General features: G+C 47.4%; 1 protein-coding gene across 2 annotated transcripts in view; it reads right to left on the reverse strand.

Moving 5' to 3' along the window:
- MAP3K14 (mitogen-activated protein kinase kinase kinase 14) overlaps positions 1–22,796 on the reverse strand; it is a 53,271-nt gene extending 30,475 nt beyond the window's left edge. Inside the window, exon 1 of one of the 2 annotated variants that reach the window (XM_055258786.2) lies at positions 22,674–22,796. The gene's annotated coding sequence lies outside the window, so the exon portion shown is untranslated. The remainder of the gene's footprint in view (positions 1–22,673) is intronic. The other variant, XM_063629269.1, reaches the window with a different exon arrangement.
- Positions 22,797–27,460: the final 4,664 nt, after the last annotated feature.

Here is a 27,460-nt window from a genome sequence, read left to right on the forward strand (position 1 = left end):
CACACAGACACACACACATACAGACGCACTTGCTCCCTCCCTCCTTTCCTAATTCTATCTGGACTCTGGTCTACAAAAATCATGGTTCTGTATTAAGTCCAGGACTACTGGCTAGGGGGCCTTCCCAGCCCTGGACTTTGGCCTCTGGCTGTCACCTCAGCTCATGGCCCTACTGCTTTGCCCCTTCTCCCTCCTGCAGTGTGTAGGGAGGACAAAGTGGGAGCCAGTTATGTCTCTGCCTTTGAAGGCAAGTCAAACTCCTGATTCATTCCTCAGCCTAGACACTCTCCTCAGTTTCATTCAGGCCCCAAATGCATTGGGCCCTCTACTCTCTGCATAAGAGTTGAGGACATGAGCAGTGGCAACAGCCAAACCCACATGGCTCACCCATAAGCCCATGAAATCAGAAGAGGAAAGGAAAGGAGCAGAATTCACTCCATATTCTTTGAGGCCTGATGCACAGACACTGTTAGTTCTTTCTTCTGTGGTGCCTCAGTGACCTCCTGGAGAAGCCTGGGGGATAGGAATGATCTGGACAGTACCAGATCAACCTCTGGGCATAGCTGTATGAGGAGTTCTTAATCTAGGTTCAAGGATGGATTCAGGCAGAAAAATATAATTTGCATTTTTCCAGGGAAGACTTGGTCCATAGCTTTCAACAGATTCTCCAAGGATCTGCCATTCCCCAGAAAGTTGCTCTAGTCTCCCTAGAAGATCAGGGCCGGGCTAAATGCCTGATTCTGGCTCTATTCTTCCACTCCAAGGAAAAGCTCTCCAATGCAGCAGTTTCCAATCTGACCACAGATTAGAATAACCAGATAAGTTCTTTAAATGCATTCCTCCTAGGCCTGCTGAACCAGAGTCACTGGGCATTAGGCCCAGAATCTGTACTTTTGACAAGTTCTCTGGATGATTCTGATGCCAAAGGGCCAGAGACTGCCACCTGACCCCTGCTCTATAGTCAAGGCGATACTGTCCAAAATGGTAGCCACTAGCAACATGTGGCTATTTACATTTAATTAAAATGAGGTAAAATTTTAAAATCATTTCCTTGTTATACTAGCTACCATACTCAACAGTGCAGACAGAGAACATGTCCAGCATTGCAGAAAGTTCTATTGGACAGTGCTGTTCTGAGGTGATGAGAGCGGTGTTTTCTCTGACAGCAAAATTTCTGTTCCTAGGATTCTGGGGCAGGAATGGGGTTTACAGTAAAAAAATTTTTGATTCACTGGAAGGTACAAAAGCAATGTTTTAAATGTTAATCTTCAAAGATGATAACCTTTTTAGAACATATCATATTTCAGTTCCCTGTTTTAGCAAGTATAACACAGTAAAAATTCCAGACTGGGAACCAGAAGTTATGGGTTCTAGCCTTAACAAATTTTTTTTTTTTTTTTTTTAAGAAGAGCAGTGGGACCATTTTTTGTCAAATGAAATCATACCTCAACTCCCAATAACTAAAAGAGCCAGATGCATGCAACTGGCATGTAACTCACATTTGAAACCGCTGCCCTGGCTGAAAGAGCTCCACATGCTCAGTGTCCCTTCATCCACCGAGGACCTCTACAAAATCCTAGTTCTCCAAGAAAAGAGTTTGGAAACCAGTGGCCTAGGAAATCTTTTGAGGTTCCTTCTAGTTCTGAGAATATAGCCCATCTGTCAGGATTCTTTGAGGGACAGACAACTCCAATTCAGAACACTAACTGTCGATATTTACAAAGCACCTACTGTCATCTCATTTTCAGACATGAAGATATGGCTTAGGGAAGTTTAGTAGCATACCAAAAGTTAGGCAGTTGCAGGTTGCAGAGGTGGGGTTGAACCTAGACTGCTGCCTCCTAAGCCGACATCTAAACCTTGAGCTAGCCACTTAACTTCTCTGAGTTTCTTCTCTTAGCTCCTTCAGAGCTGTTTTGAGGGCCGAATGAAGACGAGTACATGAAATGCCAATCGGGTTGCCTGGCCAACAGAAGAGGCTAAATGAATGTTCATTCCCTTGTCTGTCACCAGGCTACTAAAAGCTATCACTGAGAAGATGGGACTTCTCTGTTTCGGCACCATATAGCCAAGGTATCTTGAGCCTTACCTAGTTCATGCAATGCTTGGAGCCTTGATTCTCCATACACGAAAGGGAAATAAAAATCTGTCTTACAGGGCCAGCTTGAAAATGTCTACAAGGGGCCAAGGCAAATCCCTCTCATGACTATTTCATCTGGAAGTAAAAACTTGTCCTTCTCTGAATGCCCAGAGGGGATAAATAGCAGAAGTAGAATGACTCAACTTCCTTAATAAGATATTGGTTGAAAACCAATCTTCTTCCGACTTCCTCTTTTAAGCCTTCAGCTTGCCTGGCCACCAGGCCACAATAGGCAAACCTCTGCCTACCCAAAGTGAGGGGCTGGGCTGGGCGCGGTGGCTCATGCCTGTAATCTCAGCACTTTGGGAGGCCAAGGCGGGAGGATCACTTGAGACCAGCAGTTTGACACCAGCCTGAGCAACATAGTGAGACTTCATCTCTACAAAAAATTAAAAAATTAGCCAGGCATGGTGGCACAAGCCTGTAGTCCTAGCTACTTGGGAGCCTGAAGCAGGAGGACTGCTTGAGCTTGGGAGGTTGAGGCTGCAGTGAGCCATGATTGCACTACTGCACTCCAGTCTGGGCAACAGAGCAAGACCCCATCTCAAAAGGAAAAATAAAGAAAGAAAGGGAGGGAAAAAAAAAGAGGGAACCAAGGGCAAGTATCAGGCAGAGCAAGCTGGCCTGGCAAAACAGCCATCTGGCGAGGCAGACTCAGAAGTCCCCATACATGCTCACCCTGACTCCCCTTTCTACCCTTTCTGCCCTTCCTGCAGCCCTTCCCCCAGTTTGTTCCAGACTGATTCCTTCACTTGCCTGAGCAGGGCAGCACTGGGCAAGCCTCTGATTCTCTTCTTCTGCCCACCCTGTTCCTCCCATAGGGAGTGGCTGCTTGCCTTCCTCCCTTATCAATGTCTGCCCAGATCTCACCTATCCTTTAAGGCCTATCTACTCAATGAAGCCTTTTATGGTAGGCTTCTGCATCCACTCTATAAATATTCAATGAGTGTCTCCCAAGTGCCAAGGAATGTAATAGCCACTACCGTCCATAAATGTCTTCTGTGTATGGGGCACTGTGCCAGGAACTCTATCTGCTCTTGCTGATGCATTCCACACTAACCCTGCAAGGTTGGCAATATTATCTCCAGTTTTACAGATGAAGAAATTAAGGCTTACAGAGGTACATTACCTACAGGAATAAATGAGGCTCAATTTATACGGTTAGAGCATCCAACATGGAGTTAGGGCTCAAGCCAGGACACTCTTGGCCCATTCTCTTGGGACCCAAGGATCCCAGTTCCTTCCTAGAATAAAATCTGGTTGGCAGAGGCATCTAGAACATCCAGGAACTGAGCAGTATTACTACTCATGTGGATATTACTACCCCTAGCATCTGCCCATCTACTATTGGTAATAATTTCTTAGCCCATGTAGACAGGAAGCAGAAGAAGATCCCTTATTGATGAGGGGTCTCGTCAGTCAGGGCTGAATCAGCCATCAATTTGTCAGACTTTTAGTTCAGTTACACCACTAAATCCTGTTATGTTATGTGTTATGACTTAACTTGATGGTTTTAACAGGTCGTTTCATTTTCTTGAAACAATCAAATAAATGCACATCTAATACAAACATATACAAACAGGAGTTCTAGGTAAGGTGGCACTGCCTTCACTGAAAGAACCACTGAAGGATGTGCTTTGCAAAGAAAAAAGTAAACAGAAAAAGGAAACAATGGTAGGCACAGGAACTCAAACAATATGTTGGTCAATTTAATTAACAGTTGAATATGAAAAATTGGTTTAAATTTTTTTTTTTTTTTTTTTTTTTGAGACAGAGTCTTGCTCTGTCGCCTAGGCTAGAGTGCAGTGGCGCAATCTTGGCTCACTGCAACCTCAGCCTTCTGGTTCAAGTGAGTCTCCTGTCTCAGCCTCCTGAGTAGCTGGGATTACATGCATGTGCCACCACACCTGGCTAATTTTTGTATTCTTAGTAGAGATGGGATTTCCCCATGTTGGCCAAGCTGGTCTCGAACTCCTGACCTCAGGTGATCCGCCTGCCTCGGCCTCCCAAAGTGCTGGGATTACAGGCATGAGCCACCACATCTGGCCAGTTTAAATCATTTTAAAACATGAAAATCTAGACACCAATAATAAGGAAGATGGGTGAAATGGGTTGTTCAATGGGTAAAAAATAATATGATCCTTGCCTTTTTGGGGACTTTATGTAAAAAACTTTTGAATTTTATTAGAAAAAATTACAGTTAGTATGTATGTTGATTTAAGAGTAATGACTAAAATAATAGAAATACAGTTCAGATCAGAAGAGTAAAGAAGGAAAAATAGAAAATGCTGTCAATCTGATACAAGGCAAGGAAAGGAGGAAAAAAGAAGCAAAAAGGACACTAAATATAAAATAAAAACACAAGATGGCAGAAATAAGGCAAAATATTAACATGTCATTAACCACAGTACATGTGAGTAGATTACAAAACAGCAAACCAGATAGGATTTTAAAAGACCCAGCTAGATGCTGACTAAAAGAAACAAAACAAAATTATCCAGAAAAGTTGGAAATAAAGACATAGAAAGAGATGTGCCAGGCCAATATTAACCAAAAAGAAGTAATATTCGTATCAGACAAAATACTTAAGACAAAAAGATATAATCACTCCTAGGCACCCGACAAAGAGCCTCCAAATCCAATGACTGGAGGCAGGCTGAGGCTTTATGTCGAGTAAGGTCTTGGCCCCACAGTGTCCTGTCTAGCTGCAGAGCAAGGATCTTATGCATGGCAGTTCCTGGGCATGTACTGGGTCTGCTGGGTGTCGGGCCCTGTGCCGACTGCTGGCAGTACACTGAGGAAGAAGACACTGTCCCTTGAGGATCTTACAGTCTACTGGGGGAAACAGACAAGAAGTCAGAAGAGTTCGGTACAATACAGGGATGCAAGGACAGAGATAGACACACAGCAGATGCGACGGGAACACACAGGGACACCTAGTCCAGCCCAGGAGGTGATGCCTGGGCTGAGTCTGAAGCAGTGAGCAACACCTGCCCAAGAAAAAGGAGAGGGTGTTCTGGGTAGAGGGGATGGCAAAAGGTAAGGCACAGAGGTGAGTCAATGCAGCCGTCACCAGCAACTTGAAGTTGTCGGTGAGTAAAGTGTAAGTCAGGCAGTCCCAGGAGAGGAGGCTGCAGATGAAGTTCAGGTATCAGACCATGGACACACGCTTGATCCTCACATACCCCCAGGGTTTAAATTCTCAGATGAGTGAGCGGGGTATAATTCCACATTCCTCCCAGACTCTTGGGGGTAAAGTTCCAGATGGCAGAAGCCGCAGAGTAGGGGCAGATGGTGGATGCTGGGCATTAAATGAGTGAGCCACTGGCCAGGCACAGTGGCTCTTTCCTGTAATCCCAGCATTTTGGGAGGCTGAGGCAAGAGGATCACTTCAGCCTGGGAGTTTGAGATCAGCTTGTATAACATAACAAGACTGTGTCTTTATGAAAAGAAAAAGAAAAAAGAAAAGAAAATCCTGCCATTGGTACAGAACCCTCACCCTGGCCTGGGCTAACAATCTGACAAGTCACAGGCTTCTGAAAGGCTTGCTTCACTCTCTCCCTCAGGCAGAGAAGGAGAATGGCCATGTGATCCCTGGGACATAGAAACAGATGTCTGAGGAAGGAGGAAGGGGCCTTACTGGGGCCTGCACTCAGGCACTGTGAGTGAAACGCAGCCGGAGGAACCTCAAAACTGGACTCATTGGCCCGCTTGAAGCCTGCTTCCCAGGAGAGTAATTTCTGAATAAGCATTTCCCATTAAGGAGGATATGAAATGTGAAGGTACATTAATCAATAAAATCTTACAGATCAATTATTAAAAAGAAACAAATCTGACATGCTCTCAAAAACTCAGTCTCGGCCAGGCATGGTGGCTCACGCCTGTAATCCCAGCACTTTCGGAGGCCGAGGCAGGTGGATCACTTGAAGTTAGGAGTTCAAGACCAGCCTGGCCAACATACTGAAACCTCGTCTCTACTAAAAATACAAAAATTAGCTGGGCGTGGTGGCACATGCCTGTAATCCCAGCTACTCAGGAGGCTGAGATGAGAGAATTGCTTGAACCCAGAGGTGGAGTTTGCAGTGAGCCGAGATCGCGCCACTGCACTCCAGCCTGGGCAACAGAGCGAGACTCCATCTCAAAAAAACCAAAAAACAAAACTCAGTCTTGCTGCCAATCCCACAGGTCAAACTGCAGGGTAAATACAATTTATGGGGTAAAGTTTCTGACTGTCCTGCAATTACCACCACATGCCTGATGATGGCTGGCCAGCCCTAGCCATGCAGAAACTACTGTCTATAAGGCCCCTTCAGATGTTTAAGGCAATTCCCTTGCATCTATTCTATTGGCATTGGTCTTACCCACTTCCAGCTTCTCTCTGACCTCCCATCCTGGTGCTGAGCTAATCTTGAAACATCGTGTACTTAAGACAACCTCAAGCTCAAAGACATCTGCTGGCTCTGCACTGCTTATGGGCTCCGTCTCAACTCTGTAGTCCATAATCTTTTTGGCCATTGTTTCCCCAGACATAGGGTTTGGCTTTGGCCAGTCTGATCTCTCTACAACCCCTTGGCTACTCAACTCTCCAGGTCCCACGTGTGCCATGCTGTTGTGTGGGCCACCCGATACATCCTGCTTGTCTTTCAAAGGCAAGGCTCAGCCTCCACCCAGGAAGCCCCTCCCATCAGCTCCACTGCACAACGGCCTCCTTTTCTGCCTGCCCACAGCACCTTGTCTCCTCTATCCTCATCCTCCTCCTGGTCCTGACACCCCCACTCCCTTTTACTCATTCAATGAAATAATGTAGATGAAGGAACTCTGGGAACAATAAAGCATCATAGCAAGTGAAGATACCCACTTTTTGTGTGCACAACTCACAGAATTGCAATCTAAGTAGGGAACAAATTAAAAAAAAAAAAACAGAAAAAAGCATAATCAAAAATGTTCAGGGCTGAGCATGGTGGCTCATGCCTGTCATACCAGCACTTTGGGAGGCCAAGGCAGGATTGCTTGAGTCTAGGAGTTTGAGACCAGCCTGGGCAATATAGTGAGACCCCATCTTTACAAAAAAATACAAAACTTAGCTGAGCATGGTCACACATGCCCATAGTTCTAGCTACTCAGGAGGCTGAGGTGGAAGAATTGCTTTAGTCTAGGAGTTCAAGGTTGCAGCGAGCCATGATTACTCCACTGCACTCCAGCCTGGACAACAGAATGAGATCCTGTTTCAAAAAAAAAAAAAAAAAAAGCTGGGTGCCGTGGCTCACGTCTATAATCCCAACACTTTGGGAGGCCGAGGCAGGCGGATCACCTGAGGTCAGGAGTTTGAGACCAGCCTGACCAACACAGAGAAACTCCATCTCTACTAAAAATGCAAAACTAGCCAGGCATGGTGGCACATGCCTGTAATCCTAGCTACTCAGGAGACTGAGGCAGGAGAATCGCTTGAACCTGGGAGGTGAAGGTTGTGGTGAGCTAAGATCATGCTATTGCATTCCAGCCTGGGCAACAAGAGCGAAACTCCATCTCAAAAAAAAAAAAAAGTTCACAGTATTTCTATAACAGTAAAAAACTGGAACAAAAAAGGCTAATTACAGGGGAAGGATAATTATTAAATAAATCATGGAACATCCATTAAAATGTTTATAAATCATTTTAACAATATGGAAAAATGGGAATATTAAATTAGTAGAAAGAGGATACACAAGTGTATCTAAAATATGACACTATATACATGTGTCGGTATATTACAATGACATTTATAAAAATGCAGATACCTAGGACATATAGCAATGGTTCTCTTTTGGTGGTGGGCTTATGGATGATTTAATATTTCTTTTTATACTTTTCTAATTTTTCCACTTTTTCAGTGAGCACGTATTAGTTTTCTCAGTTCTCATTTTTTTTTTTTTTTTTTTTTTTGAGATGCAGTCTCACTCTGTCACCCTGGCTGGAGTGCAGTGACACGATCTCACCTCACTGTAACCTCTGCCTCCCAGGCTTAAGTGATCCTCCCATTTCAGTCTCCCGAGTAGCTGGGACAGGTGCGTGCCACCACGCTTGGCTAATTTTTTGTATTTTTGGTAGAGACAGGGTTTTGCCATGGTGCCCAGGCTGGTCTTGAGCTCTTAAGCTCACAAGATTCACCTGCTTCAGCCTCCCAAAGTGCTGGGATTATAGGCATGAGCCACTGTGCCCGGCCAAGTATTACTTTTTAATCATGAAAACAACTAAAAAAGAATCTCTTGGCATGGGATGAGGATTTAGGAGGCATTAGGTCCACACTTGAGATTGGGGCTTTATAAATATGTGATGAGCTGGTTTCTCCAACCCTGTGCGCGCACATGCACACACATGCAAGCACAAACCCATGTGCAGGCAGGAAACTTCACCAGAAAGTCTGTGGCTCTTCTGTTCTGCTCACTGAGTTCTGGCAGCTGGGCCGCTAGAACAGAAGGCTGGAGATGGGCAAGCTTGTCCTTCCTGGTTTTGGTTTTCATTTCATTCCCTCCCTTGTTCTCTGCTGGGGACTGAGAGTTTTATCAGTTGTGACTCAAGAAATAGGAAGGTGCTCAGAAGATGGGGACTGTTTCCTGCTTTGATTTATCGAATGGCAAATGCATGTGTGGTTACAGACCCGTGCTAGTGCTGGATGGACCAGATGCCCCTGGGCATGAGTGGCCCCCCAGAGTGAAAAACAGCAGAAGTGGACCAGGGAGAAAAAAACCAGCCCTTCCTCCACTGCTTGCGCAAAGGGGTGGGAATCGCAGGGTTAGTCCTAGTCTGGGAAACCCAAGGAAGGACAGTTTTCCTAGCTAGCCTCTCCTACCTTTCTTATATATGATCTTTAACCTTGCTTAAAAATTTTTTTTCAGGCCAGATGCAGTGGCTCATGCCTGTAATCCCATCACCTTGGGAGGCCAAGGTGGGTGGATCACTTGAGGTCAGGAGTTCAAGACCAGCCTGGCCAACATGGGGAAATCTCGTCTCTACTAAAAGTACAAAAATTAGCTGGGTGTGGTGGTAGACACTTGTAATCCCAGCTACTTTGGAGGCTGAGGCAGGAGAATCACTTGAGCCCAGGAGGTAGAGGTTGTAGTGAGCCGAGATTGCGCCACTGCACCCCAGCTTGGGCAACGGAGTGAGACTCCGTCTCAAAAATTTTTTTCCAATACCAAAATAATTGTTCATTATAAAAATGTAAACGAAACAAAATTGTATATAGAAAAAAAATCCCGGCACCATCCTGTCCTCTCTGCAACATAAAAAACACTTAAGTTTCATGTAAATCCTTGTAGTTCCAATTACTATACATATATAAACATATAGTTTGGGACTTTTTTTTTTTTTTGTATTTTTAGTAGAGACGGGGTTTCACCATGTTAGCTAGGATGGTCTCGATCTCCTGACCTCGTGATCCAGCCACCTTGGCCTCCCAAAGTGCTAGGATTACAGGCGTGAGCCACCGTGCCTGGCCTAGTTTGGGACTATTTTTAAAAGAAACATGGATTATACACATGTAATGTCATACAAATTGCATCTTTCACTTAACAAGATACTATGAATACTATTCCATCTCAGCACATTTAGATTTATTTCTTTTCTTTTTTTTTGTTTTTGAGACGGAGTCTCGCTCTGTCACCCAGGCTGGAGTGCAGCAGCCCATTCTCGGCTCACTGCAACCTCCGTCTCCTGAGTTCAAGTGATCCTCCTGCCTCAGCCTTCCGAGTAGCTGGGATTACAGGCACCAGCCACCACGTCTGGCTAATTTTTGTATTTTTAGTAGAGACGGGGTTTCACCATGTTGGTCAGGCTGGTCTTGAACTCCTGACCTCAAGCAATCCACCTGCCTCGGCCTCCCAAAGTACTGGGATTACAGGTGTAAGCTACCACAGCTGACCTGTAATTCATTCTTTTTAAGGCTTCATAAGATTGCAAAGTACAGAGGTACCATCATTTTCCCACCTGGAAACTTTGTTTCCAATTTTTCACTTATAAGTAATAATGGAAAAAACCCTTCCCTTATTCACATTTATGTGTACTTGTAGAAGGAATTCTAGGTGGTAAGCTCCTGGGGTTGGAATTTCTGGGTGACTCTTTTGTTAATGGGTATCTCTTTTCTCCTGTTTCTATGTGTCAGAGAAGTAGGCAGCATCAGATAGATGGCTTCCAAACATTATATTATTTATTTGCTGTGAAGATGCTATCCTTGCTTTCAACATGCTTACAGTCTAGATGGGGAGAAAAATGGGTAGATGGATAAATAAATCATAAAGGAATCAAAATGATCTTAGGATCAGAAAGACCCTCAGAGGTAATTTATTCCAACATATTATTTACTAATCCTGAAGAATGGCCATTCAGCTACATGACAGGATAGCCTTGGAGTCAGATCTGAGTTTGAATCTGAGTTTCTCAATACTCTGGTGTGTGACCATGGGCAGGTCACATAATCTGAGACTCAGGAGTCTTATCTGTAATATAGAGATCCTCAAACCTACATGATAGAATTTTACAGGGTGACTCAATGCAAGGAACAAAGTTTAAATTACATAGCACAGTGCCTGGCATGCAGTGGGCACTCTGGAAACATCAGTGGAACCTCTAGTGAGATGGAAGCCGCTACAAGATGAGCAGTCAGACCTTTGTATGACTGGAAGTGTAAGATTTTTTTTGGTTTTATTTATTTTTTATTTTTTGAGACAGAGTCTTGCTCTGTCGCCCAAGCTGGAGTGCAGTGACACAATCTCGGCTCACTGCAAGCTCTGCCTCCCGGGTTCACACCATTCTTCTGCCTCAGCCTCCCGAGTAGCTGGGACCACAGGCACCCGCCACCACGCTCAGCTAATTTTTTGTATTTTTAGTAGAGACGGGGTTTCACCATGTTAGCCAGGATGGTCTTGATCTCCTGACCTCGTGATCCACCCGCCTTGGCCTCCCAAAGTGCTGGGATTACAGGCGTGAGCCACTGCGCCCAGCTGTTTTTTTTTTTTTTTTTTTTTTTTTTTTTGTGAGACAGAGTCTCACTGTCACCCAGGCTGGAGTGCAGTGGCATGATCTTGGCTCACTGCAACCTCCGCCTCCCGGATTCAAGCGATTCTTGTGCCTCAGCCACCCAAGTGGCTGGGATTACAGGCATCCACCACCACGCACAGCTAATTTTATTTATTTTTTTGTAGAAACGGGGTTTTGCCATCTTGGCCAGGCTGATCTCGAACTCCTGGCCTCAAGTGTTCTGCCCACCTCAGCCTCCCAAAGTGCTGGGATTACAGACGTGAGTCATGGTCTATAAGTGTCAAGTTGCTTGAAAGTTGCTGCTATAAGGCGCTGAAGCCTACCTCCCCCACAGCTTCTAGCCAGCAGCCCTAGCATCAGACAGAAAGTCTGGAACAGATGTGGTCAAAGCAGGAGGAGGAGAATCCTGACAGCAGAGGGACAGAGTGGTCAGCAAGAACCCACGAAGATGTTCTTTGAAGAGCATTCTGTACACCCCATCTGGCTTCTGTGTCCACTGGCAGTGCCTCAGCTCTGCGTGATGAACTGGGACCCACAATTCCTTGGCAGCTAAAGCTGAAATTAGTTGTCCTGTGGTCATCTTTGGCTGTTAAAACAATCTGCTATGTGTATACACATAACTACACGCTGGTTGTTGGTAATCATACAAATGAATAATAATGGCAGCTATTATTATCTGCCATGTATTAGGTAATGCATGCATTTTTTTCTTGAATCCTTACAACTCTGTGAGCAAGGCACTAATGTTATCCCTCTACAAGGAGGAAGAAACTGGGCCTCAGTAGGCCAAGTAATTTGCCCAAGGCCACGCAGCAGTGAAGTGGCAGCGGCAGGATTTGCACAAGGGACTTTTATGTCAAAGCCCATACTCTTAACCATGACACTCTTTCTACTTCCAAATGATCTAAGCTTTAAAAATTGGGACCGAGATGCAGAAGCTGTCACAAGTCAAAGGTTAGTTAGAAATCTAGGGACTGGCCTGGGAGGAAGCACCTTAATTAGGAAGCATGAACCACAGCCAGCCTATGTTCTGGAAAAAGCAACTTTAAAATGACAACAGGGAAGAAAGACTCCAAGCTGGACTTGTGGTGGGCCTGTGTTCCTCAGCCCACCCAGGCCTGGCATAGCTGGGCCCATTCCAAGGAGAAATTCTATGACAAATGCAAATTTGCCATTCACTTTACAAAGCCTGGCTCCAGGCTTCTTGAGCCTATTTACCATTCTTTTTATAACAAAGACTCGAGCATCATTTGCTATCTTCATAAATTTCATCAGTACTTTTGCCCCCAGGCCCTGATACTGGGCATTTTATAAGCTTTAAAAGAGAAGTATTACAATGGTATTTTCAATTCAACCTTCAAATCCTTTGCAAAGGAGAGCCAACAGCAAATAGAAAAGATGCCACAGGGGGCATCATGGATCCACAGAGACCCAATATGCAGGAGAACATGTGGGGCAAGGTAGTACTGAGATAAAAACCTGTCACACGTGTACTTAATTTTATACAATAAGCAACAAGGAATGTTTAATGTATATTGTATAAAAAATTTTTCAGGCTGGGAGTGGTGGCTCACACCTGTAATCCTAGCACTTTGGGAAGCCCAGGCGGGCGGACTGCCTGAGGTTGTGAGATTGAGACCAGCCTGGCCAACATGGCAAAATGCTGCCTCCACTAAAAATACAAAAATTAGCTGGGTGTGGTGGTGGGCGCCTGTAATCCCAGCTACTCGGGAGGCTGAGGCACAAGAATCACTTGAACCCGGGAGGTGGAGGTTGCAGTGAGCCGAGATCGTGCCACTGCATTCCAAACCAACCTGGGCAACAGAGTGAGACTCTGTCTCCAAAAATTAAAAAAAATAAAAAATTTAAAAAAATTAAAAAATTTTCAAGTGTCATTGAAATCTGCAACAGGGTATTTTGTGTAACTGAATATTCTGATTAAGTGGGGGCTGCCTTGTATGCCACTTAACATGACCAATTTCCAAAGATTAGATGGCCATAATTGCCCTTGACACTAAAATCATGGGAAACACAGCCAGTTTCTTTGATGACTCAAAACGTACTTTGTGATCTTGCCAAGCTTTGAGATCATCGTTACAAGCAGCATTTTGGTTGTGAAAAACAACTCTCCTTATTTAACCTTTCGGGGTGGATTCTGAGCAAGAAGTTCCCTAGGCTACGGTCAATCTCGCTGAAATACAACCACCCGCCGCTCCTTTCTGGGTTTAGAAATCTGGTTTTCAGAGGTGGGAGTGGCTTCAAGCAGCGTCTACCTGTGTTCAGAAAAGATGAAGAAAGACAGGCTCAGGCTCCCTGTATAGGAGAATTCAAGTTCATTGTAGTCACTGGTGACTGGTTCAGAAATTGAGGAACTAGTTTGAGGAACTTCAGAATAAACAAGAAACCCAAAGAACTCAGCTTTCCACAGAAGGCTTCCAACGCATGGAAGGAGGCACAGGTCCAGCTCCACCCTGTGGCGGGGCAACCTTGACCCTGGCCTCATTTCAGAAGCTGCCCCACATGCTCTTTGACAAGCTGGCCCAAGTAACCAGCTTGAGGACATGAGTGGCAGAGGGGTCCCTTTATAATGAGGGGTCATATTCTTGTCCTCCCCTGGGAAGGGAAAAAAGGGCTTGGGACATGGGGCATGACGAGGAATATTCTCAGAGGATCTCACACTATTCTTTGGTAAAAGAGGGTAGATATGAAACAGCCCACGGCTCTCTCGTCCTCCCCGAGGCCAGCAGGGCTTAACAGGAGGAGTTTGGATTCAAGTCTTGTACTTTCACTCAACAGCAAATACTTAACCAGTGGCTACCATGTTTCAGGCACCGTGCTGGCCAGCGAGAATATGAGGATGACGAAGAGCCTTCTCTGTTGAAACCCTCGAAAGGCCTTCTTGGAATGCTGAACCCAGTTACCTAGAAGCACTGCCTTGATCCACCTGCCTACAACTCTCCAGTGGCACCAAGCCTATGGGATGTGCCAGAGTGGTCACTGCCCTCCCAATTCCCACTTGGAGGGGTGGGAGGTGGTCAGTTAAGTGTTTATTAGCTGGCTACTCACTGTCTGATTCTACTTTGAACTATATTTTCTTTTTTGAGAAGAGGACTTGTTCTGTCACCCAGGCTGGAATGCAGTGGTACAACCATAGCTCACTACAGCCTCGAACTCCTGAGCTCAAGTGATCATCCCACCTCAGCCTCTGAAGTAGCTAGGACTACAGGTACGCACCACCATGACCAGCTAATTTTTTTTTTTTTTTGACGGAGTTTTGCTCTGTCGCCCAGGCTGGAGTGCAGTGGTATGATCATGGCTCATTGCAACCTCTGCCTCCCAGGTTCAAGTGATTCTTGTGCCTCAGCCTCCCGAGTAGCTGGGATTACAAGTGCCCACCAACATACCTGGCTAATTTTTTTATTTTTAGTAGAGACGGGTTTCACCATGTTGGCCAGGCTAGTCTTGACCTCCTGGCCTCAAGTGGTCTGCCTGTCTTGGCCTCCCGAAGTGCTGGGATTACAGGTGTGAGCCACTGCGCCTGGCAATGCCCAGCCAGTTAAAAAAAATTTTTTTTTGGAGGTGGATCTCACTATGTTGTCCAGGCTGGTCTCCAGCTCTTGGCCTAAAAGGCAATCCTCCTGCCTTAGCCTCCCAAGTCACTGGGATTACAGGCATGAGCCACTGTGCCCAAGCAACATTTGAGCACATTTCTCCTGACTGTCCCTACGCTTCTGAAAATGCACTTCTTTCCCCCAGAGAGCTGAAGTTGCCCAATTGTTACCAAGCTCCCACTCCAAGCTGACAAGTGGTACAAGACCCCACGGTGAGAGAAATACCAAGGTGTTCCCACCCAGGCACCTACAGAATCCTCCGAGACGCTCTACGCCTGACAGTGCTGGCTCAGGCTGGAAAAGGAGGGCCACTGGGCTGCGCATGGTGGCCTCCTCGCTCCCTCCAGCTCCTATAGTCATGGCTCCTGACCAGCACCGGGGTTGACCTGTGAGGTGTCGGTCTTCGTGCCCAGCTTGCCCCCGTTGTGGTGAGGTCCTCCAGGGCGGTGCCTCAGTTGTGTTTGGTTTTCTAGCACCCAGCAGACATGGCCCATTTGACACACTTGGCCAGTGTTCCTGAGTGAAAGGACAGACACACTTCTGAGGAATAAATAAGTGCCACAGGCTCTGAGAGCCTGGCTGGACAGGGACACATGTCCACACTGTCCAATCACCTGGCAGGCTGGAAGGGAGGGAGTCACAGCTTGGTGGCTGTATTCTAACTGCATCCCAGCAAGCAGGTGTCCTGAAAGATGGCTGTGGAGCCACTCCTGCCATCCTCTTTCCTAAATGCTGACCTAGAGACCCAATTACTTCTAATTGCTTGAGAAGATAACCCTTCTGAACTGGACAACACCCATCTGGGCTCGGATTTGCATGTATTTGCATGTACCTAATACATGCTAGAGGGAGGTGGTGCTGAACTCTGTTCTTCACACTGATCTATACAAAGCTATTCCTGCCTTTCCAGGCACAGCATCTGCCAGTGGAGACCGCTGGGCAGGACTCAAGGAGTCTGGTGGGTCCAGTCAACTCCCTTGGCCAAAAGAGTCCATTTGTAATCTTTTTTTTTTTGAGACGGAGTTTTACTCTTGTCGCCCAGGCTGGAGTGCAATGGTGGATCTTGGCTCACTGCAACCTCCACCTCCCAAGTTCAAGTGATTCTCCTACCCCAGCCTCCCGAGTAGCTGGGATTACAGGCATGTGCCACTATGCCCAGCTAATTTTTTTGTATTTTTAGTAGAGTCGGGGTTTCACCATGTTGGCCAGGATGGTCTCAATCTCTTGACCTTGTGATCCGCCCGCCTCAGCCTCCCAAAGCACTGGGATTACAGGCATGAGCCACCGTGCCTGGCCTCCATTTATAATCTTAATTGGCAACCACATCCTCATTGGAGGCTGGCTATGCCTCCTTTTCCTCCCAACCCTCCTGACTATTCCTAGTATGGACCAGAAACACCTACCTTTTAGTTCTGGCCCAGTAAAAGGAAATGTCAGTAGAAGGTGGGTGGTAGATTTTGGCTATAATAATTCTTTGCACTTTCAGGGGCCACCATCCAGATATGACATCATGACATCATGCTTCACCCACAAGGAAGAGCCTGTCACTGAGAGGAGCCAGGCAGATCAGCTAGGATAACACCCAGAGTATGCATGCACCTCCTGCACAGAAGAAAGATGCAGAAGAGCTTTGTGCACTGTGGGTTTGGACCCCTGTAATCAATCATTGAAAGTTACTAAATACCCACTCTAGGTGAGATACTGCTTGGCTAGGTAGGAAAGTGCCCTAAAGGTGTGGGCAACCTTTGAGACTTCCTGGTAATTGTATTTTCTTATCAACCTTGACCTCCTTTTGATTACATGAACCTCATGGTATAAGACAGCGTCCAACAAATAGCTTTCTGTTTACTTTTTCTTAGACCCAGGGCAGCAGCTGCTGTGGCTCCACCCTTCCTAGGCCTGGCAGAGCTTGCAGAAAGGCTGAGACTGATAGGGTTGGGGTAGGGGAATAAAAGGAGGAGCTAGTTTAAAAAAAAAAAAATCCTATTTCAGGATTAGTTCCTTCGTTCCCTGGCAGCAGAGTACAGTGAAGAGTCTGGGTTTTATGTTCAGGTTTTGCCATTAACTAGCTGTGTGGCCTTGGGCAACCCACTTGGCCTTCTTGGGCCACCATTTTCTCTTCTGCATTTTCTCACTGCAAAAAATGTGAATGATCATGTCCAGGCTATAATCCTAACAGCTCCTTCTGGACAGTGAGGTTAAAGTTATTTAGCCATGCCAGCAGGAGGTGACTGCTGGTTGGTCCAGATTGATGGGGTATGGGTACAGGGGCTGGGTTGGTAGTCTGCCAGAGACAGGGAACAAGATTATTTGCAAGAGAATAACCGTTCCTCGGCTGCAGCTTCATTAAAGTCAAGCCCTCCTTGTAGTTGGTCCTGGACATTGCTCATAGATGTCCCTGACCATAAGCGGTCAAGTTCAACACCAACTGCACTAGTCCAGAACAGTGTCTGAAGAAAATCTCTGCCTTAATGGACACCTGATAGTGGCTTTAGTGGAAAGAGGGTCAGGAGAAGCTGTAGTAACCAGAAACTGGGAGAGAGGGATGACTCAGGAGTCCCCCCTGCTGCTTCTTTCTGGGTACAAATCCTGGTCCTAGAAGTGTAGACAACTGAGGTGGTGGCAGGCTTGGGATTCCTAAAGCTTTTTGAAATCCAGGGTTTAATCTAGCCTTTACAATCGCTAGAGCTCTGCAGAGCCTCCAACTCAGGTGGCTGAAAAGGAGGCAGGTGGAAAAGCGTTCCTAAAAGGTTTTTCACACCAAAATAGGGCTTGTCTCTCTGCTCTCTGCCAAGGGATTTCCCAGCTCCCCAGGGCCAAAGCTCCCCTCCTGCTTCTTTGCTGACTGTCACTGGAAGCAGGCCATTTTCCACCCTCAGGGTGGCTGGACTCAGGAGTCAGTGACACTGCTGATCTGGGCTCTGTGCCCCGTCCACGATCCCCCCTCCGCTGTCAGCCCACAGGCCCCAGAAGCCTCCTGTTTGCCTCCTGCCCCCTGCCTCCATAGCCCTGGGGCTGGGATGAGGCTGATTGGTGGCAGAGGGCTCCTCACGAATGTCTGCTCAGGACTTTCTCTGCAACTGTGCTGGGGAATAAATCGCCTGTCACCTACACCCCTGCATGGGTGACTCACCTTCCAGAGAAAGTGCTCTGCTCGCTCTGCTCACCTAAGCAAAGCTGCTTGGAAAATGACTAAGACACCTAGCAAATGCACTCTGTGGGGCCAACCAGTTATGGAGCAAGGTCCAGGCACACTCTGCCTCTCACCTCCAGCCTGAAGTCAAGTGCAGAGCTGCCACGCCAGGCCTGCCGGTTTCATTTTCATCTGAACCGAGCTCCACATGAGGCTTGACATCCGGTGATCTATTTTTTCTAAAAACTAGCTTCACTTTAGAAATGACTCTTTGGCCATCAAGTCAGCTTCCCCAAGAGAAAACAAAATGTTATTTAAAGGGAACGGCAGCCTGGTGAGAGCCTATATTTTTGTTTTGTATTAAGGGGAAAAAAGACTTTAAAATATAATATGAAACTTTTTTTTTCCCTTGTGAGATTAAAACAAACGTTTTTCTTTCAAGAGATGGGGGTCTCGCTATGTTGCCCATAGCTACTTGACCTCCTGGGCTCAAGTGATCCTCCCGCCTCAGCCTCTCAAGTAGCTGGGACTAAAGAAACACACATCACCATTCCAGGCTTCTTGTGAGATTTAAAGGGAAATCTGCAAGTCTTTGACTGCAGATCCTGGACCCCCCAGACACAGTCCCAGAGAGAAGCTGAGAAAGACATCTTTATGAGAGGGAAAGGGTGGTGAGCTGGGGATGCCATGTGGTAGTGGGAACCTCATCCCACAGAACCAAATGTTCCCTCCTATTCCCCCAAAGAACAAGTCCTTGCTGACCTACATGCCATACAGTATTTTCCCTTTCCTCACCTCCAGGGTTAATGCAGGAACCTACTTGATCACATGTGGGACACACAGGCCTAGCTGTGTCTCCAGCTCAGAGTTAGGACTGTCAGCTGGGCAGAGCCTGGACCTTTGTAGCCTCATTTGGAGTATGGTGAGGGCAGTATATAGTGTAAGACAGGGAGAACCCGACAGCTGAAGCTTTTAGACTGAAGAACTGTCCCACTAAAGGTCCTACTGAGAAAATGACTCTGGCTGTCAGGCAGTCTGACCCTTCTTGACATTATCTTACAGAGAACAGGTTTAGTCACAATGCAGTAATTGGCAACTACTACTGCTACTATTACTACTGCTACTACTACTATTACTACCACCACCACCAACGATAACAACAACAACAACAGTTACAGCCGCTATGTTCTGTGCTGGGCACTGGGCTCAGCACTTTACATATCTCCTCTCATTTTCTACTCAAAACAGCCCCATGAAGTATTTCTGATCCCATTCACAGATGAGGCACCTGATGATTAGAGAAGTGAAGTGATTTGCTTGCGGGCACACAGGCAGGCAGTGGCAGACTTCGACCTGACCCAGGTCTCTCTGACCTGACAGCCTCAGCCACCACATGTGACACGGAGACACCAAGGACTTGTTCGGTTGCTCTGGACAAATCACAGGCTCTCTGCCTTTGTTTCTACATCTGGAAAATGGGCACAAGCACACCTGTCCAGGCAGCAGGCTATTCATCTTTTTGCCTTTTATTAATAATATCAATTAATAATTGATTGGTACAATAAATAAATAAAGCTGCCAACCTGGTTTCGTTATAGTCAAAATTGACATGTTTGGGGGAAGACAATCCTTATCGTTTCATGAGCAAGTTAGTAGAAAAAGCAGTGACCTAGATATCAAGAAAAGGGGGTTTAGATTATGAGCAATCCTGTCTATTTCTCCTTATGAGGCTTCACTTTTCTGATCTTTGTCCCTGCCCTTCTTCACATGAGTATTGTGTAAATACAAAGATTGGCTATAAAATTACTCTTGATGCCACATAAATTCAAGGGATTTCTATCAGGGAGCTGAGGGATTAAGAGATGTAGAAAAGCAAGAAGGGAAGAGGCTCCTTTAAACTAGAACACAAAGAGCACACCGGCCACTGAAGAAAAATGACTTTTTCTGCGTTGTCATTCAGGCAGTCATAAGCCCAGAACAAAAAATCTCATACTTCAATGTCCTGCTCAGCTCAACAGAAATGCTCCCCTACGATTTGTCCTACATCTGGCCTTCCCTTTCTGGGCTACTACTGTCAGCATTTTAGCCGGCATCACCGAGTAAATGCAAAACCTTCACACATGCATCACTTTGAATGCCCACCCAGCTCTTGCAGATGCTCAGCCCCATTCTGTTCCCTTACTAGGGAATCCTGGTGTGTGGAGACCAGAGGAGCTGACATCCTTAGAGCTCCCTAAATCCACTGACAAGGAATTGTCCCCGGCCCACCAATTTCACACTGGTGCCATCAATAGTGCCCATAATGCTCAGATGTTTCCAGTTTAACTGAAATACTAAAATGGGGCAAACAGGAAGCATCAGACATAACTGCGGTAGTGACTTATTAATCATGAAAGCAGAATTTTAGTTGCATTTTAACCTTTTGCCAGGAAAAAAAAAAAAACAACCTTGAGATGATGGAAGCCATCAGTAGAAATACGCTGCCTTTATGCGTATCGGGCTGACTTAGACTTTTTACTTAGGACTGACTTTGCTTTTAAGATTTCTGAACTTTCCCCCAGAAAGAACATCTGTCAAACCAACTAATATGAATCTGTCAGCTCTTCATCGAGACAGGCAGGCTTGTTAGGAAAGCCCATGTGCTGTCCATTGAGACAGGAAAAAAAATAGGAAGTTAAAAGTGCCTTCACAGGCCAAAGTGATACAACACTGTTCAGAGGGTGCCAACAACGAAGAAAACAACCCTGGATAAAGCTTTCATCTCTTTCACATCTCCGCAGATCTCTCACCAGACCCTAGCCAGGGATGAACTGTTATCAATCACCAAAAAAAAAAAAAAAAAAAAAAAATCACAACAGTTGCCGAGGACTGGACAACCAATCAGCGCAAGCCATCTTCTCAGCAGTAAATGATATACACATATTCCAGGCAGATCACAAAGGAGTCAGTGTTCAACAGGAGAACCAAAATGAGGAACCAAACCTTCATCTGTTGAGGCGAAACGGCCCCACCAGACATTTTTGTTTAATAGAGGGAGACTGATTTGGCAGGGTCTCTGTGGTGCCGCTCCCACAAACTCTTAACAGACAATACCAATGACAAAAAACCCCCTTCAGAACTGCTTCTTATAATCAGAAAACACTCAGAAGATGGCCTGAAGCTTGGCAGCGTCTTGCTGTCTGATTTCAAAAAGAGCTGGTACATATACCTGGGTACTTATCTCTAAAATTAGAGTCAGAGACGATTACTTTTATTTTGAGATCTTCTGAGAAGTTCTCCACACCCTTCAAAATAAATAAGGATGTCCGAAAGGTGTCTGAAAAATTCAGAGGTCTGGCATCGCTCCAAAGGAACTGATTGATATTACTTAAAAAACACCAAGAGTAAATCCAAACACAACCAAAGTAAGGCACGCACTTTTTAAGTGTCCCCTCACATTAAGAGCATAAAAACCACACCAAAACCTTCTCCCTCCTTTCTGCATCTTAGTTCTATAATGTGGTCCTGATCTAGGATTCTGGGGAAGACCCATCCTTAGTCCCAGCTATGAGGCATCAGGCAAGATATATACCACCCCCACTCCCTCATACACACCTGCCTCAGGTGCCTCGCTTATAAAACAAGACACTACAATCTGTCTTACCACACAGCCATCTGAAGGAAAACGGAGCTCACAGGTATGAAGACACTAAGTAAAAAACACATCACTAATGTTAAGATACTGTCTCCTTCTAATCTTTCAGAAAGACCATGTTTCTAGTCAAGGGGTTTTCAACATTTTTCTTGGAATAAACTCCAGACTCTTGTTTTATATCATGACCTCACTCTAATCATTTAATTTCACGTGCTTTTAAAGTCCTTAATTAAGTCATTGGTGTTCATTGTCTCCAGTGATCAAAAGTAGTTTTACCATTTACTCTGCTGATGTATGTACCTTTTCACCACTTATCCTCTCCCTCATTCATACCTCCAGTCCACCCTTTAGGGCCGAGAGCAACTTTTTAACCCCGACTAGGAAGGAAACACTTTTTCTGAAGCTAGCCAGCACTAAGGAGGCTCCCGGGCAGGTGGGAAACTGTACAAGTGGCCCATCTCTGCCTGGTGCCCGGTGGCTGCAAGATGCCAGGGCCACAATGGGTTTCGAAGATGGGAATGTTATATCTGAACCGACAGATAAAGTCCCGAGTTGGAGAGCCCAGAAGAATTACAGAGGAGGACTGGGGTCCGAAGGCGGAGGGAGGATGCTGCGGGCGGCCAGCACTGCCCCGCTGCATGCTGAGGACAGGCTTAGCTCCTGCTCCCCGCCTTGAGGTGTGACCTGAGAACTTCCCAGGAAAGGCCAGGAGGGTTTCACGCCAGGGCAGATGCCAGGGCGCACTCCTGAAGGAGACACGTCCGCCCCGCGCCAGGCGAGCTCCATCCTGGGGGCACTGGGGCGCAGAGCAGGCGGGCGGGCCTGGCGGCGGCGCGGGGCGCTAATGAAGGGGAAGCAGGGGGCCCCTGCGCGCGCTCGGAGCCAGCGTGCGGCCGGCAGGAGTGCGCGGCCTGGAGGCCCGGGGCGAGCGCGGCGCCGGCAGCGCGTGCGAGGGCGCGCCCGCGGACAGCCGCGAGTGGGTTGGACGGGATACGTCGGACTGCGCTGGCCTGGCCGCCGACCCCACTGCTCCGGGGCGAGGGGCCAGGCCGCAGCCCAGCCCGGGGCTCAGGGGCGATCCATCCCAGCCGCTCCCTGGGCGCCTCGCTGCGGGCCCCAGGGTCCCGCCTCGTCACCTACCGGCCAAGCGCCGATCTCCCCAACCAAGCGAGTGTTGCGCTCCGCTCGCCCGCGATCTCCCGCCGCCGGCCGCCGACCGCTGAGCTCCCGGCCCGTGGTCGCCCCGCCCCGGTCCCGGGCTCCGCCCCCTCGCCGTCTCGGCCCCCCCCGGGGCCACGCCTCCCCCGGAGGCTGTACCTTTGCCTCGCTTTGCACCTCCTTTCTTTGGCCGCACCGCGACCCGTGGCCCCCGCCCACTGCTCTAAACCAGCCAATGAGACGGCCGCCCCGGCAAGCCCTTCTTCCCGCTCCCTAGCAACGATTGGTTAACGAGGCCTGGTTTCCAGAAATGGGCACTATTTCCGGACGATGTTTGTAGAAGGGAGATCGCCGGGCGGGCGGACTGACAGAAGGCGGAGGCGACTAGGGTGTTGGTGGAACCACACATGCGCCCTCGGCTTCTGGCTGTTTTACCAGCTGCTTTCTCGAGGTTACGGGAAGGAAGGGCGAGTGTACGCATGCGTGGGCACTCCCTGCCACTGACTTCGGTTACCTTGGAGACAGCGAGGCGCTCTCCCTCGTGGGTCGCGCGCGTTCCGCTTCCTCTCTGCTGCCAGGCGGTGGCGGCTGAGGCGGGAGGTGGTGGGGGGTAGAGACGTTTTTATTGAGCTCTTACCGTGTGTCTGGTCCTGTAGAATCCCTGGAATGAGTAAAGAAGGTTACAGTGCCTGCCCTCGAGAAGCTTGGGGAGCCAAGGGCTTACAGGGGCCCGACCTGTGGGTTGAAACCCAGGTACAAAGAGAGCATGTGTGTGCGTGGCGTGGTACGAGCGCTGAGCAAAGCATCTGCTCGCTGGGTTTGCAGACCACAGAGCTGGCAAAAGGATGAGAGCTTGATGTATGCAAAGAAAGGACCTGGAGTTCAGAATATGCATTGAAGTGTCAACAGTGCTTCTTTCTGAATGGGGGTCGGGGGTGGGGAGTAGGGAGGGTATGGAAATTTTTTCTAACTTGCTCCTCTGTATTATCTAGTGTTTCCACACTGAGCTTGTATTTTATTTGTAATAAATTCCAGGCCAGGCACGGTGGCTCACTCCTGTAATCCCAGCGCTTTTGGGAGGCTAAGGCAGGAGGTTCTCTTGAGGCCAGGAGTTGGAGAACAGCCTGGGCAATATAGCGAGGACCTCGTCTCTGCAAATAAATAAAAGAATAGCCAGGCGTGATAGTTCGCACCTGCAGTCCCAGCTAGAGGGGAGGCTGAGAGTTTGAGGTTACAGTGAGCCATGATCGTGCCACTGCACTCCAGCCTGGGTAACAGAGTGAGGCAATCCTTTAAAAAAAAAAAATCCAAACTCTATTTTTCTTATTGCAAAATAAAAGATATACTCCTACCTTGGGCATCCCACTTCCATGAAGGGTCCATGGTAGGTGTGGTGAGTGGCTCTAGTCCAGGGATAGGCAGGCCCCACCCAAGGCTGTCTTGAAAAGTAAGGAACACCCTATCTCTGAAAGTGTTTGAGCAAAGACCACCACCTGCTTGAGACTACTTTGCAGACAGTCCGAAGCTGAACTCTTTCTGGATATCTGTGCCAAACAGTCATCTCTGCTGGGTAATAGGGAAGACCCTTTATTTAGGCAGTGGTCAAAAACTCACAACCTGAAGGCCTCATTCACTCACCTAGGCCAGAAATATGCTTTGTTTGGCTGGCCCAATATTTTTTTAAATTTGAATTTGAATGCCTTAGAGCAGAGCCTGCCGTTCCTTACAGTTCCCGCCACCCAACCATCTAACCTTATGTCACCTGACTGGCCCCTGGAGCATTTGAGGTTGTGGCTCCCATAGAGTCCGTGCTTTAGAGCCAAACAGTCTCTGGTGCCCACCCTGGCTCTGCCGCTGACTAGCTGGGAGATGGCAGGCAAGAAAGAAGCTGGACTGGTGGCCCCCAAATCTCTTTCCACCCCCAGGGTTTTGCATTTCAGTGACTCAGGGAGAGGCAGAGCTTGGCCAGATGTACAGGTTGGTATCGGCAATCTTGGATGCCCTTATTGCCTCTCCCACCACCTGTTTGCCTCTGGGCACACCACTTCTCAGGAAAGATGTGGGCACACCTCCAGAGTCTGCAGACGCTCCCTGACTTGCCTTTGCCTTCTCTCTCTTTCACTATTCCTTCTTTAAAACACCCAGTGCCTCTGTACTTTGCCTAGGTTCCCTTGACACCTCTGGTCCTGGGTCCCCTGTACACTCCCACCTACCCCATCAAGATGATCTGTCTTTAAATCCGTCCCTGAACACTAATGTGTATTAATCCGAGAGAGTGAACTGTGTTGACTCAAAACTGTAACTCTGGAGAAGGAATGTCACATCAGGTTGCAGGGGAGGAACAAACCACTAAACACTGGTAAGGAAGATATTTGGGATAAGCAAGCCCTCTCGGTTTCAGCTACTTTTCTGAGGTCTTTCCAAGCCCCACTGTGTGTGGGTGAGGTGAGAAACAATACACCCACCCAGAGTGAGCAGTGTGGTGTCTCTGAGTCTTGAATTGCTTGCACCCTCTGGAAGGAGAGCTTCGGGACGAGATTACTTCCTCCCAGCCTAAGTTGAGACAACCTGGGAAAGCTTCGGGCCTTGAGTCACTTGTGCAGCCTCAGCTCTGCTTTAAATACAAGAAATTGACATTTACAGGATGACTCACACCTGGAGCAGTGAACTAGGTTCTCAGTACTCAAGGGTTTTCACATCCCATCCATTTCATTTCTGGAAATAGCGTAAGACTGTGCTATTCCAAAAGAATCGCAGCTTGTTTTCTGATACGTTACAAAAAGCAAGCCAGACAGACTTAGAATACTTCATGTGCATAACCTCACTGAATGTTCCCTCTAGGCCAGGGTTTCTCAGCCTGGCACTATAGACATTTGGGGTTGGATAATTCATTGTTGGGGGACGGGGCTTGTATTAGTCTGTTTTCACGCTGCTGATAAAGACATAGCTGAGACGGGGTAATTTATAAAGGAAAGAGGTGTAATGGAGTCACAGTTCCACGTGGCTGGGGAGGCCTCACAATTATGGCAGAAGGCAAAAGGCATGTCTTACATGACAGCAGACAAGAAAGAATGGTGAGAGCCAAGCGAAAGGGGAAACCCCTTACAAAAACATCCGATTTCATGAGACTTATGCACTACCATGAGAACAGTATGGGAGAAACTGCCCCAGTGATTCAGTTATCTCCCACTGGGTCCCTCACACAACACAGAATTGTGGGAGCTACAAGATGAGATTTTTTTTTTTCTTTTTTGAGGTGGAGTCTCCCTGTGTCACCCAGGCTGGAGTGCAGTGGCGCAACCTCAGCTCACTGCATCCTCCTCCTCCTGGGTTCGAGTGATTCTCGTGCCTCAGCCTCCTGAGTAGCTGGGACTATAGGTGTACACCACCATGCCCGGCTAATTTTTATATTTTTAGTAGAGATGGGGTTTTGCTACATCAGCCAGGCAGGTCTTGAACTCAAGTGATCCACCCGCCTCAACCTCCCAAAGTGCTGGAATTACGGGCGTGAGCCACTGCGCCTGGCCTCAATGTGAGATTTGGGTGGGGCCACAGCCAAACCACATCAGGGCTGTCTTGTGCATTGGAGGATGTTTAAAAGCTTTCCTGGCCTCTGTCTACTACATACCTATAGCACTCCCTCATCCACCCAATGTGACAGCAATAAATGTCTCTGGACATTGCTAGATGTCACCAAGGAAGCAAAATTGCCCCTAGTTGAGAACCCCTACAGTCTGACCCCATAGAATAGGTAGTATTACTGTCCCCATTTCACTGATGAGCAAACTGAAGCTCAGACAGAAGTAACTTGTCCAGTGTCACTTTGCTGTAACAGGAGACCCAGGATTCAAACCATGTCTGACTCCAGAGCCCCTGCCCTCCTGCATGCCAGACTCTGCAGAGAGACTTCAGGCTTCAGGGAGCCAATTGCCCATCAGTTCTCTAGGAGAGTGCTGAAGAGTGAGTAAATCAGTGAAGGAATGCTATCCTTGGATCATTTTTCCTTTTCTGTTTGCCTTGGAAGGAAGGAAATTATATTCTGGTTTTTATTGCCTTAGTCAGCACGGTTTATGGTGCTGAGCCATGTCCAGTGAGAAAGTGGCTGATGAGTCATCTGAATGTCTGTGGATTTCAGGCCCCAAATTACTGTGAGATTCTGAAGTTACACTTGAGAATTCAGATGTGAGGCTGAGATAAGAGATGACTGGGGACTGTAGGGTGGATGTTCCTGGAGGAGGGCAGTTTTCCTTTCCCTGTGGAGACTGCCTGAAGTTGCAGCCACAGTGCTGTTGCTGCCCTCCCCAGCTTGGACCTGCCCTGCTGCTGTCAGCCGAGGTCTATGGAGAGGCCAGGGAGGCAGGAGAGGAAATGGATAAATGGATGCAGGCAAAAGTGTGATCCATTCTCTCTAGCTATTTTGTGATCAGTGATCTCATATTGGTAGCTTGAAATTGGACATGTGGGAGTATTTATACCATGGAAGTTGGCAAACAGTATAAATCAGGGCTACCCATCCCCTGAGTTGGTTGTTAAACACCTGCTGGCACACCCTGTGTGCTGGTTCTGGCCTGTGCCTGCTGCCCACCAAACCCACCCCACATAGGGAGATGGCAGGGGGCACCACAAACCACAGAGCTGCTGGAGAAGAGGAGGGGCCATGGTGATGTGGGTGAGGGGGTGAGGGGGAGAGGAGTGCCAATTTCAGCAAACAGTGGAGGTGAGGGCTGGTGGGTGTCTCTGGAGGGTACTGGGCAAAGATCACCTTACGA

Source organism: Symphalangus syndactylus, chromosome 20 (genome assembly GCF_028878055.3).
Source record: "Symphalangus syndactylus isolate Jambi chromosome 20, NHGRI_mSymSyn1-v2.1_pri, whole genome shotgun sequence".
Taxonomy (NCBI): Eukaryota; Metazoa; Chordata; class Mammalia; order Primates; family Hylobatidae; genus Symphalangus; species Symphalangus syndactylus.